The sequence below is a fragment of the Schistocerca americana genome, chromosome 2 (assembly GCF_021461395.2).
Source record: "Schistocerca americana isolate TAMUIC-IGC-003095 chromosome 2, iqSchAmer2.1, whole genome shotgun sequence".
Lineage (NCBI taxonomy): Eukaryota > Metazoa > Arthropoda > Insecta > Orthoptera > Acrididae > Schistocerca > Schistocerca americana.
In genome coordinates this window covers 181,526,347-181,545,620 of record NC_060120.1, presented here as the reverse complement: position 1 = coordinate 181,545,620, position 19,274 = coordinate 181,526,347, and the positions used below count along the sequence as shown (strand labels likewise).

The 19,274-nt window shown below is 43.1% G+C and overlaps 1 protein-coding gene across 4 annotated transcripts in view; it reads right to left on the bottom strand.

The window, feature by feature from the left end:
• Positions 1–19,274, bottom strand: part of LOC124595959 (CD109 antigen-like) — a 242,483-nt gene that overhangs the window by 184,104 nt on the left and 39,105 nt on the right. For all 4 annotated transcript variants that reach the window (XM_047134889.1, XM_047134890.1, XM_047134885.1 and 1 more), the window contains exon 2: positions 11,552–11,623. The gene's annotated coding sequence lies outside the window, so the exon portion shown is untranslated. The remainder of the gene's footprint in view (positions 1–11,551; positions 11,624–19,274) is intronic.

The following is a 19,274-nucleotide window of genomic DNA, read 5'->3' as shown; positions in this document are numbered from 1 at the left end:
CTAGAGTGTGGCGCTGAAGCCACGACGTCGTGGACCCAAGTTGTCAACAAGTCACTGTGCAAGCTGGTGATGGGTCCACAATAGTGTGGGCTGTGTTTACATGGAATGGAATGGAATGGGTCCTCTGATCAACTGAACCGAGCCACACTTGTTCGCAATTGGTTCGAAAAACATTCTGGGCGATTCGAGCGAATGATATGGCCACCCAGGTCGCCCGGCATGAATCCTACCGAACATTTACGGGACATAATCGAGAGATCAGTTCGTGCACAAATCCTGCACTGGCAACACTTTCGCAATTACAAACGGCTATAGAGGCAATATGGCTCAACATCAACATTTCTGCAGAGGACTCTCACCGACTTTTTGCGTCCGTGCCACGTCAAGCCGCTGCACTACGCCGGAATAAAGGAGGTTCGACACAGTATTAGGAGGCATCCCATGACTTGGCACCACAGCGTATAACCGCATCCATTTCGCTGGAGCATTTTTTTTTCATTCAAAGTTTTGGTTTGTATATTTAATTCCAGCTAGCATCTCTAATTTGAAGCTTCTAAAAGATCTGCCTCTCCTAGTTGTTGCAAGGTCCCTCTTCCTGGAAAATTCTGGGTAAAATATGCTAGAGTGATCTTTTGGCGTGGAACTCTTTTCATATGGTAATACAAATAGTTTTTCAATCGTAACTGTTCTCGAATAACCTCTTTCCTTACTTTATCCATTTATACTCTCCACAGACAAGAAAGGCAGCCGACACGGTGCCTGAGCGGTAAATACGACTGTCCTAAAGGAGCCTTAAAATGTGGCGAGTCTTGGGAGGCCTAGTGGTCGCAGTCTCTGATGCGATTTCATCTACATTAATACAAAAAGTATAATAAAATTTCAGAAATTATGTCCAACTTCCCATGTTCTTTCCAAATTATTAATGATCAGTCGCATAACTGTAACAAATAAGATGGATACAGATGATGTACTATATTCATTTAATAAATAAACTGCTCCAAAGTTACAATAAGTTAATAATTTAATAAATAAACGCCACAAAATATACAAAACTTTGTGTTATCAAAAGTAAGAAGCCTTTCGTTTCTATTGTTTTCACAGTAGCACAATATGCCAGTCTGTTTCAGAATGACTTTTCTAATTTTTTTAAACTTTTCTCTTATCGCTGTAGTTTAGGCATGACGGTGAATTTGCTTGAATGTGTTGACAATAAATTACTCTTCACACAGGTTGGTCGCCCAGCAGACGATTGCCGGCCTGTACGTATCCACAGGCCGCTCTCACTTCCGGAGTTGCGTTGTGATTCATTGCCTTGCAGACCTAGTATACAAAACGGACCACTTATTAAACAAAGACACTACTTATTGCAATACTACTGTAACGATACTACTACACGAATGTGAACTAGGTATAAGATATTGTATTGTATAAAAGATAATGCTGCAAATTTGTGTTGCGAAACCAAAGTACCAACACATTCCAAGAAGTAGTAAGTAGTATTGTGTCATCGGCCTGTATATTACTGTTCACATGTCGATCGCAGTATCACGCCTACGTAAAGGGCACCGTACAAGCGGTCTACAGAAGGCTAATACCTGATGGGAAGGGCAGTTTCCTTACTATGCCGTTAAACTTTTAGAGAACAGGCAGATATCTACTCCGATTAGCACAAACGGACTACTACTCGAGAATAAGCATATCAATACAGAATGAGTGGAGAAGTAGTTGTGTATAATGGAGAAAAACGCAACTATGAATAAACTTCACTGAGCCAGGTAATCAGTGGGTGTCTCAACGATTACTCGTTCCATTTTAAGTAGTTGAAGTTGAATAAGAACGACGTTCATTTACCCATGGGAGCCTTATACCTACTACGGCCATTCCCAAAGTTACTCTGGTCTGTACAATAGAAAGGTATGTGTGGAGGAGTAGCTTAAGAAACGATGACATGCACTGTGCAAGACAGTGGAGACTTCAATGCGTGGTTGAAACAGTATCATGATACACATTTTATGTCGCTTATGTACTCGATCTGTCGCACTGAAACAGAAAAGTTACAGAATGAGAGTGCTTTAAAGCGCTATTGTGAAGCCTCCCGCAATTTTTATTAACATCTTCTAACTTTCCGTCGATATTTGGCTCTATGTAGCAGAAGGAGCGGTTGGCCATGTAATTAGATAAAGAAACCTTTTCTGAATTCAGTACAAGATCCACGGAAGCCGATCTTTAACTAACTAGAATATCGACAAAGTATGCAAGCTCAGATGGTTAGTGATGCATGTAGCTTTACATGCAATAATTCTATGGTTTCGATAGCAGAATCCAATCTGTCGATATGTACTTTTATGTTTGTTTTTAGACATAGTAGTTCAAGGATAAGTTCCATTAACTTATTGGTAGTCTACGTTCTCTATCTCCCTCCAAAATATGATAGCAAATGCACAGACTGTTCGACAACAGAAGACGGGATACAAGCGAAAATTTGCCATGGACGAGGAAGGAAATCGGCCACATAATTTCCACAGAAAATTTTGCCTCGTGCAATTTAGGGGAATTACGGGAAACTTAATTCAGGATTGGTGAGTGAGTGAAGACTGAAGCTCTTCAATGCGTGTCCAGTGCGCTAACCACTCGTCCAGATCAGCCAGTTCGCTTATTTTGGTGACAGAATCGTTCAGACACTGTTTCACTTGAAAACCATGCCCTTTGTGATCACTCGATTAACTCTGTATTAGTGTAACAAACAACGTCTTGGACAGATCAATTTATTGTCGGGTCTTCAGCCGGATCAAACTATCATCTGCACACAATATTTCCGCAGTCCACCTGGCCGCCACCGTCAAGTGAGAAAAGTAAAGTCGCTCTTGGCGGCAACTGAGTCAAAGCGTGAGCGACGGTGTCTTTAGATGCAGCGAAAATACGAAGGCGCATGCGCGAAGGCAAAATGCCCAAGCGCTTAATCGTTGCTGCTGCCCCCCAAGCACAAGAAGAGTTGCAGCACCTCCACTGTTGAAAACTGTAGATAAAACGATATAGCGTTAAAGATTATTATTTATAGCCGGCCGATTCAGATGCCGTTTCTTCCTTTCTGATAAAAAAGGATTCCAAGTTTTACTTCACGGGCATCCATTATTCGGTTAATAACAACATCTGTTGGTCTTGATTTTGATAGTGCGGTAAAATACACATTGGCCAAACGAACAGTTCGTACCGTCAATGACATGTGTTTTACATCATTGCCATACGCGATTTTTACAATCTGCCAAATCTGTGGTGGTTGAGCACTGTCTTACAGAGGGACAGAGGATGCTACACAATGAGCCACGTGGTTGCAAACTCCTCGCGTTACTGGGACTGTATTTTAAAAGAATCTATCGGAATAAGACTAAGAGATAATAATATTAACCGTGATGATGGATACCCGCTACGTGAAACTTGGAATCCTGTTTTATCAGATATGAAGAAACAACAGCATCTGAATCGGCAAGCTATGAGTACTATCGTTTTTTCTACAGTATTCACCACTGGAGGCGTGGCAACTCTTCTTGCGCCAGGGGGCAGCAGCAGCGACTGAGCGCTTGCTCATTTTACCTTGGCGCATACGCCTTCGCAATTTCGCTGCTATGAATTTGTGAGGTGAAAACTTCACACTGGAAAATGAAGCCGAGAAAAGTTAGCAAGAAGCTATGCAATGCACGTACATACAGTAGGAGAACAATCCTAACATACGACTTCCAGTACGCAGACAGCAAACCGTTGCGTAGCGACGTTGCAGAAGATAACGGTAAAAACTCACAGGGCAGGACTCTGCAGTTGGCCTTGGAGGCGCGGCTCAGGTGCTTGCCGACATGGAGCAGCTTAGCCAGTGTCTGCTCTAAAAGGTCGCAACATCACCACACTTGTGACGCTGCCACAATAGATTCACAAAGTCATGCTAATTGTATTACATGCAGGGCTGCGACAGCTGATTCAGGACCGTGACAGCCGAAGCAACAAGTGATACGGAAAATTGTGGGCTATATCAATATATGATTCATACTGTGTTTATCAAATTATTTTAAGCGCACAGAATAAAAATTCAATAGTGACTGGTAGATCCCAACGAGTATTTCAGCTGCCTAGGTAGGAAGGATACCTTCCTTCTTGCTCTTTGGCAATCTCCCTTCGCTATGTGTAAGTCTGTTCAAAAGGTTATGCTAGGTGTAGAACATTTCGGTGAGTACATCAAGAGTTCAATGGTGTAAGAAAAGATGAAACACTGTATGAGCACATGGCACTAAGAGGGTTGCCAAACTTATTATGCAATTGATAGGGTGTAAAGACAGGCGCATACTGTGTTTATAATAGGTAACTATCACTGGTTAATAGTGATTAATAAACACGATACGGGCGGTTTATGGCATATTTTGGTTTAATAAATTTTTTGCGTTCAGACCAGGACTATTTCTAAAATTTTCGAAGTGTCATTAATATGTAATTTAGAACTAAAATTCCTATTAATTTCAAGGAATATTATGGAATGGATGAAGATATAATACCGTAAATACTACTAAAGAAAAAACTGCAAGCAGCTACACTTGTCTGATGAATGATTTGTTTTGCCGTAACTAGTTTTGAATGTGAGACCATCATTTGATGGCAATGGGGATTTCTTGTAAAAATTTCGCGTAATTTTGATCCTAAAGAAGGTGAAATTCATACAAAATAAAAAAAATCTTCACTGCCATAAGTGTGGCTAGCTGCAATTTTATCTCCAGTTATATTTACGAAAACAGTCACAGTGTTCTCCAACCGACGTGGGTAAAATGATGTAACAATATATCTATAAAATTCTGAGAATCAATTCTTATCAGTGCATCGTAGAACAAAGCAATTCCACATCACGTGTACCTTGCAATTATTCTCTTTCGCTCAATATTTTTGAAGTTTTTTTTGTTATCCTGATGTACCTACCTTATGCACAGAGACGACCTTCGAAATAACTATTTAGGACATTCTGCGTCTTTTTTTTTTTCTTTTTAGCTGCGTTGGTTTGTTTCGCCTACCTCAATTTGAGAAGTGGCTGTGCTATATTATTTCACTAAGAACCCTCAATTAAAAAAGAACAAGTGCGCTATCTAACAAGTAACGAAAGAGAATAATTTATGTTGGAATGTATCTTAAATATGGTCTTTGTGTAATTTGCAACTGATTGGTGCAGACCGCATCAAAATCCATTGCGTGGATCGTGAGTTCTTCGAATTTTGAGTAGCGCGTCAGGATTCACGGAGGGCCTCGGAAACAGGGCTCGGCGTCGCATCTTGAGGCTGAAGGGCCGCCGAAGACGCGAGGCCTGCAGGTCGGGCGGGATCGAGGGTGTCGGAAATGTTCTCCAAGCTTGGCGCAACAATACTTCGGTGAAAAATTAAACTATGACGCAGTCTCTTGTGGGAAGTCGCCCCTCAGCGACAGTGCTTGGACTCATCCGTGGCCTTGATGGGTGGGAGAAGCAAACTTAGTCTGTCAAAAAAGAAAATTGTTTTACTGTAGACAGAGCGGCCGCAAAATTATTCCAGGGAAGTTTCTGAAAGATTTACGCGGGTGAAACACGTGTGGGGCGCCATAAAATCAAAATTGGTTATTGTCGGATAACCGATGTGTCTGACGTCACAGTTGGAGTCCCTTTCTCGAGGCATATCACGGAGGGTGCTGACCGAGGACGGATATCTTCTTGGTAGTTCATATGATGTACGCAAAGTTGAAATATTTAACTACTGCGTGAGAACTAGGAAATGACTAACTGGTGTTTAGGAAGTGACTAACTGGTGTTTCAGAGTTACATTTTTGACTGTGACAGCAACTAAAGATTTACATTTAGTTAGCTCAGATGAACAAAGCTACTGTCGCCCTATCATGTCATCTCTCACACTGATGCTCTTAAGTAGGACAATGCCTTTCATCTTTCTGTGTACTTTCTCATTGTTGTGCTAAATAATCGCAACTGTGTTGTGTCAAATAATCGCAAATGAACTTCCGCTCGCGATCGTGGGAGTCAATTTTTATCGTCTTTCAGAATAGTGCGTGTTTCGGTGCCAAGAAGTTTCAGAACTATCCTGTAATTTTATATATATGAAGTCCCGTGTGGCAGCAGTAACGTTGTCTGATATCGGACTGTGGTCGCTACACTTTTTTCAAGGAAGAATAGTATTACTAGTAACTGGCGGCTACGGCATATGCTTCGTGAATTCTGGTGTCTTCGTATTTATATAACTGCTAATGCAGTCCAATCTAATAGGAAGACGGAGGGACTCGACAACATAGTGTGTTCTTGATAGATTCGTGCGTTACTTATTTAATGGTGTACAAGCTTCTCTACGAGAATAGGATACTACTCCAGCTGCAGCGCCTCGTCAGAACGAATGCAGACCAGTTGAGGGCAGATAGGTTTTAACAGATGAAAGCAGTGCGGATCGGCAACGAATGAACTGAACCAGAAGGTCTCTGGAATCACTAGATCACGCACGCATGTTATTTCTCTGCACGCAGCTGCAGACACATCATTCTAAAAGGCGTTGCAGGACTGCTGCTGTCACCTATCTCCTACCCGTTTTAAATCGCGTCACTAATTCTTAATCGGTATGGCAAATTGACGTTACAAGTTGGCCGTGAGCGGAGGCAGCGATCTTTCTGGCTTTAGTCAGTCGTGGACCACCCAGCTGTAAACCCGTAAATACTGGAAAGGCCTTTGTCGCGTGATTAGCTAACCAGCGTATCGTGCAACATGTTCCCGACAATACACACTGAGGTGACAAAAGTCATGGATACCTTCTACGATCTTCTCAGACATTTTGCTCGACGTAGTGCAGCAGCTCGGCATGGTATGGACTTAACTAATCGTTGAAAGACGCCTGCAGAAATAATGAGTCCTGTTGCCTCTATAGTATAAAGCAATTGCGAAAGTGTTGCCGGTGAAGGCTGTTGTGCATGAACTGAACTCTCGATTATGTACCATAAATTTTCGTTGGGATTCTGTCGCGCGATCTGGGCGGCCCTCTCCGATCCTACCATCAGTTCTTACCCACTAAAATTGGGACTCATCGTCTAGCGTCCAACCGACATGGTCACGAGCCCAGGAGAGGCGGTGCAGGCGATGTCGTGCTGTCAGCAAAGGCACTCGCTTCTGTCTTCTGCTGCCATAGCCATTAACGCAGTGTTGCTTGTTTGCTAGCACTGACAGCTCTACGCAAACGCCGCTGTTCTCGGTTGTTCAGCAAAGGCCGTGTGCCGCCACTAAGTTGACGGTGGTGACAGGTAATGCATGAGTTTTGGTATTCTCGGCACACTCCTGACACTGGATATCGGGAATACTGAATTCCCTAATAAGTTCCGAAATGGCATGTCCTATGCGTCTCGCTCCAACTACCATTCCGTGTTCAAAGTCTGTTAATTCCCGTCATGCGGTCGTGATGACGCTGCTAACCTTTTCACATGAATCATCTGAGTACAAATGACAGCTCCGCCTATGACTGCCCTTTTGTGTCTTGTGTAGGCGATACTACCGACATCTCTGTGTGCTTATCGCCATCCCATGACTTTTGTCACCTCAGTGTAGATTCTGGTAAATCATGTTGCCGAGAGAGTACCAGATACACAGTAAATCCCGTCGCTAATGGTAGGACGTTGAAACCCAGCTTCCCTCTCTTTTTCGTATGTTAGTGACCTCCCGAAACAAAGTGTGTTAGGAATGCCGCACTTCGCACTTACTCAGCTGCCTCCTTCATGTTCCTACCCATTTTTCTCTTGCTGTAGTGATTCTGATCCGCCTCCGTGGACGAGGTCGCTAACGCACGCCTATACGGTGACGGTCGACTCTGAGGCACGCCGATTCGAATCCTTGTGGCGGAAAATTTTCGCTGCCACTATCTGTCCAACAACGGAAGGTGAGGTGGTGGCGTCAAGTTCCTGATCACCCGTCTTTACGTCAGTGTCCCGCATTAAATTCCATACCTCATCGCAGTGTCTCGTCAAGTGAGGGCATGCGACACTGTTGATGGTGATCTGTCCGTCGGATGGGGACGTTAAGCTCGACGGGCCGCTTTCTGCTTTTCGAGAGGAGTAGGCTACGTCCGGAAACCGGGTTTCACTTTACCCCTTTCCTTCACCCATAACAGCACAACCCCAACACTACACGGTACACGCACTCGTCACATATATACAGTTACGAACTTGACCTTTATAACAGATCGGAAGAACGCAGTGGCAAACCACCTCCACTAGGATCGGCAATGCAGGTTACTTGCATCTCATTCCTGAGTATGGGACGACTTTCTAATAATTCTGAGCATATGATTCCCAGACATATGATTCTCCACGGGACGTGTCAGGGTAACTATATTAGCCTGAGTAATTTCAACTGTCACTATCAATGTCAATGAGCAATGTTTTGGTTAGTTACTCTGAGTTCCTAGTTAGTCGCACACTATGGTTTCAAAGTTAATATTTCAAATACCTCTCTTCACTGACTCAAAAAAACTGAAATCAACTGTGTTCAAGAAACTGTATATACTGATTTCTGCTGGAGTTAGAGGTAAATTCTGTTCCCTAGACACCAATTATTCACAATCTTAACTGCTATGTCGTTTACGGTACAATCAACATATTTTGTTTACGTCATACGAAATAAGAATGACTTCTGAATATTACGAACGTTCTAGGTGCTATTCTCATTCGGTCCTACAAATTAATATTACTTATCGATACATTCTCCTCTGCCAGTGCTTTGTGTATGTGAAAAATATCAAGTTTAAGTTCTTTGTCTTCCACGGCCAGTGTCAATCTGAATAAACTCATTCTAGGTATTTTCCGGTGTCAATATGAAACATTGAAACAACTAAAATTCCAACGTTTCGACCGACTTTGGACTGATCCTCCTCAGGGCGGCGCCTAACTGCTGGATTCCACGTTGAATTCTAGGTTCCCATAAAAATGATTAAGTTTGTTCACAGTTCAGAGGCAAGAAAAAGACACCACTTCCAAAACGAGGATACCTAATTTATTGTCTGTTCAAATCAACTTTCAAGTGCACAAATGGTTTAATAAAAGTTTTTATCGCTGGAAAAATAAAGAATAATGGCTCAAGCATAGAAAAAATATACAGTGCCTTAGTCAGATAGCAGTACGCCAGTATGCACAACTGAAATTAGGGCTTTTCTATACGAAAATGACAGCTCGAGATGTCGCATTGGTTGACGGACTCGCATTTCGGAGGAACGAGGTCCAAATTTCAGTCAGATCATCAAGATTTAGGTTTTCCGAGCTTTCCCTAAATCGACTGGAGTGAATGAAGAGATTTATAAGAGTACATTGCCGATTTACTCAGTGTCTAATAACCTCACCGTCGATGTAACGGTAAAGCCTCTTCTTCCGGTCTCCTTTCTACAAAATACGACAGCAAAGGAAATGCAAGTGTCCTAGTGTCCTTTGGATTCGCCGCCCCACGAAATACTGTCGACCGATCGTGGAGTTCATATACGTGCCATGACTTGCTGGGCTCACTGTTTGATGAAACGAGACCGCCCCGACCCAACCACAGTGACGGCTGCTTTAGCTCGCCCCCTCCGCAGAGGTCGTTGGCCGTAAGACGGGGGCGGAGACACGGATCGGCGTTCCACTGTCAGCAACCCACGGACCGTGGCGAGCGCGTGCAACATGGCTGGCATAGGGCCCGTCCAGCATTTCCTCCTCATTGTTTTTACCACTATTGTGCGACATTAATTTGACCGGTCACCTAATAACATCCTGCATTTGTTCACGAACACAGCGATTCACACTGAACAAGAGTAGTTGGCTTATATTTGCACAGTGTAGTACTTCGCCAGATATGGTCCTCTCAGAAATGCTATGTTCAAACATATACCGGGAAGAGAGTGTCGGGACACAGGGGTTATGTGAAAACGAAGTAGTGAAGTGTATCGGAAAGAGAGTGTCGGGACACAGGGGTTATGTGAAAACGAAGTAGTGAAGTGTATCCCATACGTAGAGGGTATCGTCAGATTGAAAGAGATGGCATCCACCTTAACAGTCTTAAAAATAAAACCAGCACCAAATCTCGTGACAGTTACATTATGCTTCACGAAACGAACTACTACACAGTCACACTTCTTGACTAACCACATTTATAGAAAAGCGCGCACAAACAACTTTTCGGGGTAGTGCTGGAGTTAAAAAATTATAAACGTCTATCGAGATGATTGTCAAAGTTATCGTTGCATATCTTAGTGCCCAACAACACGCAATATTTAACAATGTCTTCAGCTAAAAACATCAATCACGCAATAATATTAGCCGCCTTTTTGGTGCACGGTTCCACAGCCACAGTAACTTTTTCATACTAAGCTTATTTCCTGCACCACGTTGTATTTTTGTTTGCAACGAACACATCGTTTCATGCGCAGTTAGCTAATTTCACACTTTGCTCGCATTATCAAGTATCCTGGTGGTAAAGAATAACAGAAGGTTACTTCATAATGCCGAATGGGATGAAATAGTGTGTGTTCCAAATAAAAATACAGCCTAATGCAAGAAAACCGACTTGGTGCAATAGAGCAACATTAACAGTGTAATTATAATACGGTTGTATATGACAGTTAAACTAGAGCCAGGCATAACTGTAACCTGGCAACCAATTAGTATCCCCACTCCCCAAAAGAAAAGAAATTTGAGTAAGATGAAATAGACCTAAATCAATCACAAATCCAATTTCGGCTGACATTTCTCTATTCGCGCGCGTTTCGATATAATTGTTCCTTTGACTTCAAAAGGATACCCATCTCAGCACTACTCCGTCTGGAGTGAAACCCATGGCCTATAAACACGTTCAGTGGGTAACACAGGCAAAATTGAGCACGTACATTTGCTCCAAACTGTTCTCTTAGTGTAACTTTCTACGGTTTTATGACCGTTGCTGGTCGACCGGCAAGTGTCAAATCACCTGCACCAACTTCACAGTGCGTTCTTCCTAACAATTTGCGCCTCTCGTGGATGTCTCCATATAGTCGTTCTTTATCCATGAACGCTCTGGATTTCCCTGTCAGTTCTACACTGGATTTGTCCTTTTGTCAATAAATGACGGACTATACAATCTGCTTTTCAGGTGTGCACGGCAGCAAAATGAGCTCAAATATTGTTCTTTAATCCCCGCTTCTGTCACGAGAATTAAACTTTATGAAATGTATCAGTCTGTATGCAGTGATAAGTAGAATTCCTTACCAAATCGCGGCAGTAAAAGCAGTATTCTGTACCGTACAGGATTCAGAGTCTCATCTCTGGACATTTCTTTCGGACGCGATCACGGAAACACGCATTTAATCGTGGCCGGTTTCGGTCATGCACTGACCATCTTCAGAAGCAATACATCTTAAGTGGCGCACAGAGAATACACGCCACGTGTAACGTGTAACGCTGGCCAGAGTTGAATGAAATTATTGTCATTGTGTTTAAAAGAAATAGAGTTGACTAGTAAATGTCAATCGGGTTTCCGCCGGAAGAGAATGTCGTTTCTTGCGGAACTCACCTCTTCCAAACAAACAGGTCGAGAGGCTCCCGCCAGGTGGCTCCCGCTCGGGGAGCAAGTCCTTACGAGGGCCTGCAACAACAAAACATAAACAAATCTTAACATATCACCAAAAACTGATAGCGGTAGTGCACACTAATACTCACCTACACTAAAATTCCCAGAAAGACTGGCTCAAATGAAACCAACATTGAGGATGACTAGAAATACATAATAAGTGTTATAGGATTGCAAACAGATATGCTCGAAAATAACCAATATTCACAATGGGCTCAATTCTGTTACTCAGATCTTACGTTTTGCAGTTTCAGTGGCAGACGCTGCGGGTGGTGTGTGTGTGTGTGTGTGTGTGTGTGTGTGTGTGTGTGTGCGCGCTCTCTTCTCATCGTAAGGTAGGATGCAGGTAATACTCTGCGAACATTGTTTGACTGGTTACTTAGCGATGCAGTTTTGCATGGGATACGGGTGGACCGGAAAGTAATGCCGCGTACTCGAATTTTGTGCAGCGCTTGGCATGGAATCTATACATATTACAAAAAGTGTGTACGCGCGCGTTTTCCACATCACCTCCTAAACCAATGGACCGATTTCGGCCAAACGGGGGCAAATATCCCTTGGTAAGAACCACCTACCTATAATGGTTCAGGAGATATGACGTCATAAACAAAAATGCCGGATTGTGCACGACGTTTAAATTTATTACTCCTTTGCAGCTAACTCTATTCGTAATACATTTTGCAATGTATCTACATATTCCGCTGAATGTACCTACACGAATATATTATTGTACGACACGTCGTTCAAGAGATATGACGTCGTAACCGCTGAGATGTGTGAAAAAATGCCATACACTGCATAAAGTTTTAAACAGTTATTCTTTACTACTAAGACACTCCTACAATAGAGATAACTTAAGGAAATCCCTGACACCTGCATCGCTTTTGACAGCTTTCATCTGCGACGCGGATACGGCTATATGCGGAAACAGTAACCGCCTATAAAGCTATGAAGAAGCGTTGCAAAACAGACGTTTACGAAATCGCATTGTAGACAGACGAAGCAACTGTGCCCAGACTACTGTAACTGTCTTTTTCGTTATTACACTACAAACAGTTCATTTTTTGTTTTCGTATTTAACAGAAAATTGGCAAAATGAATACCCGGGCAAAGCTGTGGCTTTGTCAACTCATATAAATTAAACGTAAGTGTGGCGAGACAACTCGCAGGAAGAACGGCGCGTTAAACACGCGCAGAAGTACTGAATTTTTTTTTGGGAATTGAACGGCTTGAGTCTTATCTCTCCTTTCTGGCACGAAAATACTAAAGCGTACGGTTGTTTCAAAACTGTGCAGCACGTAGCAACTAGCGTATATTTCCACATCCATCTTACAGTTGAGATCTACGTCTTCTTATTTTAGTCACATCGAGCCAGTGAAAGATGGAGTAGGTGGCCTACAGCTCCCTGTAGTGACGCTTTGGTAGCGATTGTTAGGAGAGGGTAGTCCGCCTCGAAAATTTCAAGAAAACTTTTTTTTAACACGTTCTCTGGCATGTCATCCCCAGTTCGCCTGAAATTCCGTGATCGAGATACAAAGCGATTTGTGAATAGTGTCCCCGAAAACCACTCACAGCGGGAACAAAGTAGTCGACATGTTTCAACGAACGCCTAATAGGCATTATGGAACTTACGAACGAGCTCGAAATTGAGATCGCACCAGATTGTTGCAACTTCTGCACAAAACCGGACGAAAAGTGTGTCGAGCGGCCAGAGCAACGGAAGACAGAAGCTATCAAAGAGGCCCGCGGGACTACAGGTATGTTTAACTTAGCAACAAAGAAGGCAACCGAAAACTTCAAACTCGTTTTTCCCGTAACCGTATTTTTCAAATTGGCGGGACACACAACTTCAGAACTGTTCATATGATTGTGGTCGGAATCTGATGCCTGCATTCTAAATTGAATTCTAAATCTGCGAATGTAGCCGTTTTGCGATATTTTAAAAAGTCTGTTTTCGGCGCAGGCTTAAGTCTCAATTTTGTGGGCGAAGAAAATGACATTTGTTTCATCACGTCACCATTTCGCTAGGACTTAACATTTTTCAATAATCCTACGTATGCTGATAGCAAATATATTGAAAATGACTTATATAAAATCACTTCGTTGCAAGTCAATAGGACGATATCGCGAATTCCCGCCGATGACCAAAGTCATAGGGTGCAATGGTCACAGGGCGAAAGCGTTAACTGAATGAAGAAAGAAGGACGTTAGTCCACGCTTAGCTAAAACAATGGCCAAAGTTCCCACCTCCTCAGTTCGTTCAAAACTATTACTCCACCGCCCCTTCCGCCATGATGCCATGGCCCCGTTCGTGTTGCACTGGTGTAGTTGCGGGACATGTTCAAAAAAACATTCGCTTGAAGTGGCCAATCAACTGAGAGTGCTAACAAACAGCCTTTTTAATATTGATTTTTAACATCCCAACATCAATCCTCTGTCCATATAGATCTTGAACAAACATCTCTACCCTGAAAGGCATTTCAGATTAATTCTGCTAGTGAACGACTACGTCCACATACCTGGCACAGCAGCTACAATCGAAGTATGAAGTATTCTCATAACACAACAACAATCAGCTTCCTGCGACTTATTGTTACGTCGCATTGCAAAACTTTCCTAGTATCCTTTGTGTTTTAGAAAATGTTATTCAATATTCTTATCTTTATTTTTGTTATATTCCGCTTCGTTGGCAGTAATGTCACTGTGAATTAGGTTGGTGCATAAGTTCGTAGCGTTTTTGTTTTGCATTTTGGTATTCCGGTTGCTATAGGTTAATTTATCGATCGTCATTTTAATTTGTACTTTAGCGTTTCTATTTGAGTTTACATATTGTCATTTTGTTATTTTGAGATAGTGAGCGGGGCTCGACGCTAGGAAATGGAGTGCCAAGCGGAACAATCGGAACATTTCCTACATATTCTTCTTTTTCAGTTCAACAGAGGGGTGACAGCAGCGGAGGCAGCCAGAAAACATTTGTCCCGTGAAGGGGGATAACGCAGTTGGGCAGAGCACGACAAGAAAATGGTTCTCTCTTTTTAAGGAGGATCGTTTTGACATTACTGGCCTTAGGGGTTTGATGAAGATCGTTTAAATGCATTAATCCACAATGATCCATGTCAGTGTACTCGAGAAATGACAAATGTGATGAACTGTGATCATTCCACCATTGTGCGACATTTGCACGCAATGGGGAAGGCTCAAAAATCGAGTATTACACGCTCTCAGCCAAAAATAACAAAAATCAGCAGGTGACCATATGTGCATCTCTGGATGTTTGTCAATTGGCTTGTGAACAACAGCGACCATTTCTATACTGCACCGTTGTTGGCGACGGGTTGGTTCAAATGGCTCTGAGCACTATGGGACTCAACTGCTGACGTCATTAGTCCCCTAGAACTTAGAACTAGTTAAACCTAGCTAACCTAAGGACATCACAAACATCCATGCCCGAGGCAGGATTCGAACCTGCGACCGAAGCGGCCTTGCGGTTCCAGACTGCAGCGCCTTTAACCGCACGGCCACTTCGGCCGGCTTGGCGATGGGGAATGGAGTCTTTACGCTAACATAAGGAAAAGAAAGGAATGGCTGAACGCAAACAAAGCAGCAAATCCCCGTACAAAGAGCTGCATGCATCAACAAAAATTAACGTTACGCATCTGGTGGAATAGCGACGGTGTGGTGTAGTGGGAATTTATTCCCCTAGGTGTAACCATCACCGCTGACTTCATTGTCCACAGCTGAGATGTCATGCGGACGCAGTCCATGAACAACGACCAGGAAGAGTGCGTGAACTGACGCTGCTCCACGACAACGCCCTCCCGCTTTCTGCTGGACTGACAAAAACACTAGACAGACGTTAGCTTGGGAAGACACTCCGCAGCCACCTTATTCACCTGATATCGCGCCTTCAGATTTTCACCTTTTTCACTTTCTATCGAACAACCTTCAAGGAATTTCCTTTCCGTACGTTCGACGAGTTCTCCAACTCAAAACCATGTGACTTTTACATTCGCGGAATCTGGAAGTTAACCCAGCGTCGGTAGACTGTTGTAAACAGTGAAGGAGAATATATTAATGGTTACTCTGTTAAGTTTGTCTGTTGTGTTTATTAAACTTATAGGAAAACGATGCGAACTAGTTTTCCAAGTATATGTAAACCTCAATTTCTTAAGATTGCTCGTCAAAAGTTGAAGTTTCGTTATGCTTAATAGATACTGCACAATCGACGAATAATAGATCGACGCATTTATGTCATTTTCGCAAGTGACGAGTGATCTGGATTAAGTCCACTATTTTGGCATGGTGCGCTCCTGCTAGTAAACAACGAAATTACTTGCCGCGTCAGTTCCTCACCGTCCTCGGATTTTGACACAGAATCTGAAAAAAAGGAGAAAGAAAGAAGCTTTGTGCACAGTAACAACTCCTACTCACAACCAACTTCACTCGAAACGACCGTAAGGTCACCGAGGAGTAAGAGTAACTTCTGACGTCAGCCTGGTGGATGCGACCTTGGTTGTTGAGCAGGCAGTTTCGTCATTGCGCTTGGTTTTACGTCAAATATATTCATCTACATTTAAAGCCTCCAGCCACGAAACATGTACGCATAACTATATCTCAATGTCTGAGCGAATTTCGTTCGGTATTTCCTTTACGAAATATTTACACCGGCACTGCATTCCCTTAATTGACACGCTGCACATCTGTCCGTTGACAGCGGACATTCCCTCCCAAGAAGGTTAGAATATAGGGAGACGTCCTTAGGCCAAAAAAAGTGAAACATGCCTCAACCATATTGGTCTTACTAAAGTGTTCGTATTCCTGTTCTGCTCTTCAGTTTCACTTAAAATAGAAATAAAACACTTGGGTGTTTTGCCGATATGTACACCGCACTTGTCGAGTGAGAACTGATGTTAAAGAATTAAGTTTTCAACCGTCTTTCTGATGGGCATTCATTCATTCACGAAAGTATATTGTTTCGAAGAACGTACTCAGAACTGACTGTCAATTAAACACAACATTAAGAGGTTACGTTTAACAGAGGACTTTAACGAAGAGACTTATTAAGATGCTGGACAGGCTTCAACTGACGTCTGTGCTCTGAGCCCTTACATGAAACAACTTTCGTGTTATTTTAATGTTAGTGAGACAAAATGCAAATTAAGGTGCGTGACTACTGCAATTAATTCTTCTAAGGAAAAGATTACCAGCAATAAAGAAGCCGACGCACAGATTCGCGGCGAAACTCTGCCGCCCCCCCCCCCCCCCCCCATTCACCACAAATTTCCAATCCCTTTCACTGCAGCAGAGGAAGTGAAAGCTGCAATGTCCGTAACCAATGCCCTCATTTATCGTCGCTCACTGAGGAATCTTACTGTCGTCATAAACCCACGACTGAAAGCAGCTGAGAATACGGAATGTCCACTGAAATCGTCTTCCTCCTCCTCCTCCTCCTCCTCCTCCTCCCCCCCCCCCCCCCACACACACACACGACATGTAATAGCTTAGGACAGTGTTTTTAAACCTTTTTGCATACGCGACCCCTTTCCAAGTAAAAATATTTTGGCGACCCCCAAAACCATAATAGAAGTATGTCAGCGATTTCAAAGGCAACGTATTTTATTTTTGTTCTATTGATACTGTACTGATCGAGAAATGAAGTGCAGTGTGTAAAGATGGCGCAGTGCTCTGGGGGCAGAGATATAATTATATTCTTTGCCGCGGTAGTGGCGTGCGGGTGAGAAGGGGTCAGCGAGTTTTCGGTCACTACAAACAGTTGTCCCAGTACGCCAGCAAGTACGGACGTGATTAATATCTTCGCGCTTCGCTCTGAGCGAGCATAAAAGAGACAAGTTTCTTCCGCTTCCTCCTGCGACTCCGATCCTCTAAGCAAGGCTTTGCGACCCCCCAGGCGGTTGCGACCCACAGATTGAAAAACACCGACTTAGGAGAACGCTGCTCCCCAATGCATGGAGTGGTGCACAAGTTGTTCGCCTTTTGTTTTAGTGGCCCTGCAAGTGCGAATAACTCAGTGTCGAGGTCGTCCTCTGGAGGTATGATTACAGAAACTGAGCATATGTAGCAAAGGGGAAGCGAATAGAACACTAACGAGATCTACAGAATGCTTGGTATTATATAACTGTGCTAATCCGGAGTTACATTCTAAAACTGGGTAAATGAGTTTGGTACAATGTTAGTCTTCTCGAAATAATCGTAGCTACGGACGTTAGGCATCAGCAATAATGCAGGAAAAACGTTAAAATTCCACCAAAAATCATTCCCCGAGCTCTTGAACTGACTGAAGCATGAACAGCTGCACACGAACATCGATCTCTCGCCAAACAACGTACCCACTGGGCACCGCATTCACTTAAAGAGTAGCAAAAGGCCTCGCAGGTCGACTGGTTCGTGTTTATTCGATTCCGACAACTTAACTGGTAGATATTCGACGAGACACGACATAGTGACTGGTAACAACACATGGAAACACCACTTTGAAAGCAAAACCGAACAATATTACGCTGTTTGGTGCCTCTGAAAAATCTTAGTGAACAAGCTGAAATACAGGCTTAACTGTGGACAAAATGATCGCCTCGTACTTCACATTAACCCGCCAGCGTCTGACTACAGTAGAAGACTAATTTTCTATGAGTATTTTATTTCAATTAATCAAAATATTCGTCGGATTGAAAAGATTAAATTATTGCTATTATTCAAATCAGAACATAATTCATTACATTTGGCACCAACTGCAACTGTCTCTGTTAATAAACTGGAAAAGTATCACGAATGGAATTGAAAGTAAAGAGTGAAGTTCTTAGAAATTTAACCACGAATTTGCCAGTTTTGAATTCAGAGATGCGCCGGGCCGTTTCCAAGGAGAACTGCATTTAAGTTACAGTAAGGAGGCAAGTAAGTCATATTAAGGTTAACGTGCGTCGGGAACGAGGTTAGAGACGGTACACAAGCCATGTCCCGAGAAAACGGAGGAAACAAATTGGTCATGCTTTTCTCAAGAAGCCATGTCGATATTTAGAGAAACCGCAAGATATAGTGTGGACAGAGAGCTATTTTCAGTAAAAAGTTACTGGCACACTCAGCGAAACCATGCAGGACAGAAGAAACCACGCTAATACCGTGTGATACTATTTGAAGCCTTCATAATGGCCTCAGTTACGCGCGGAAGGCAGTCCATTCGTTTATTTACGTATGCCACATGCAGCTGAGGCCGCTCAAAGCTGGCTAGATCCCGCAGATCTAAGAAATTGCACGTCTCACTCGCTATTCCGAATAGCTACAGACATTTTTCTGTGTGAATAATAATGAGCGATATAGTTGGCCAGTTAAGCTGCAACAGCGTGGCTGGAATAGTGTCAATCGAGATATTTATTTATTTTATTTATTCCTTATTGGGCCTGACCATATTAGGGTCATAAGGGCGTCACATGTATGTGACTAGCAGCAACAAATACCCTACATAAACATAAACAACAACAACAACAACAACAACAACAAGCCTCGCGGGATAGCCATGCGGTGTGAGGCGCCTTGCACGGTCCGCGCGGCTCTCCCCATCGGAGGTTCGAGTCCTCCCTCGGGTGTGTGTGTGTGTGTGTGTGTGTGTGTGTGTGTGTGTGTGTGTTTTCCGAAGCGTTATTACGTATATTGC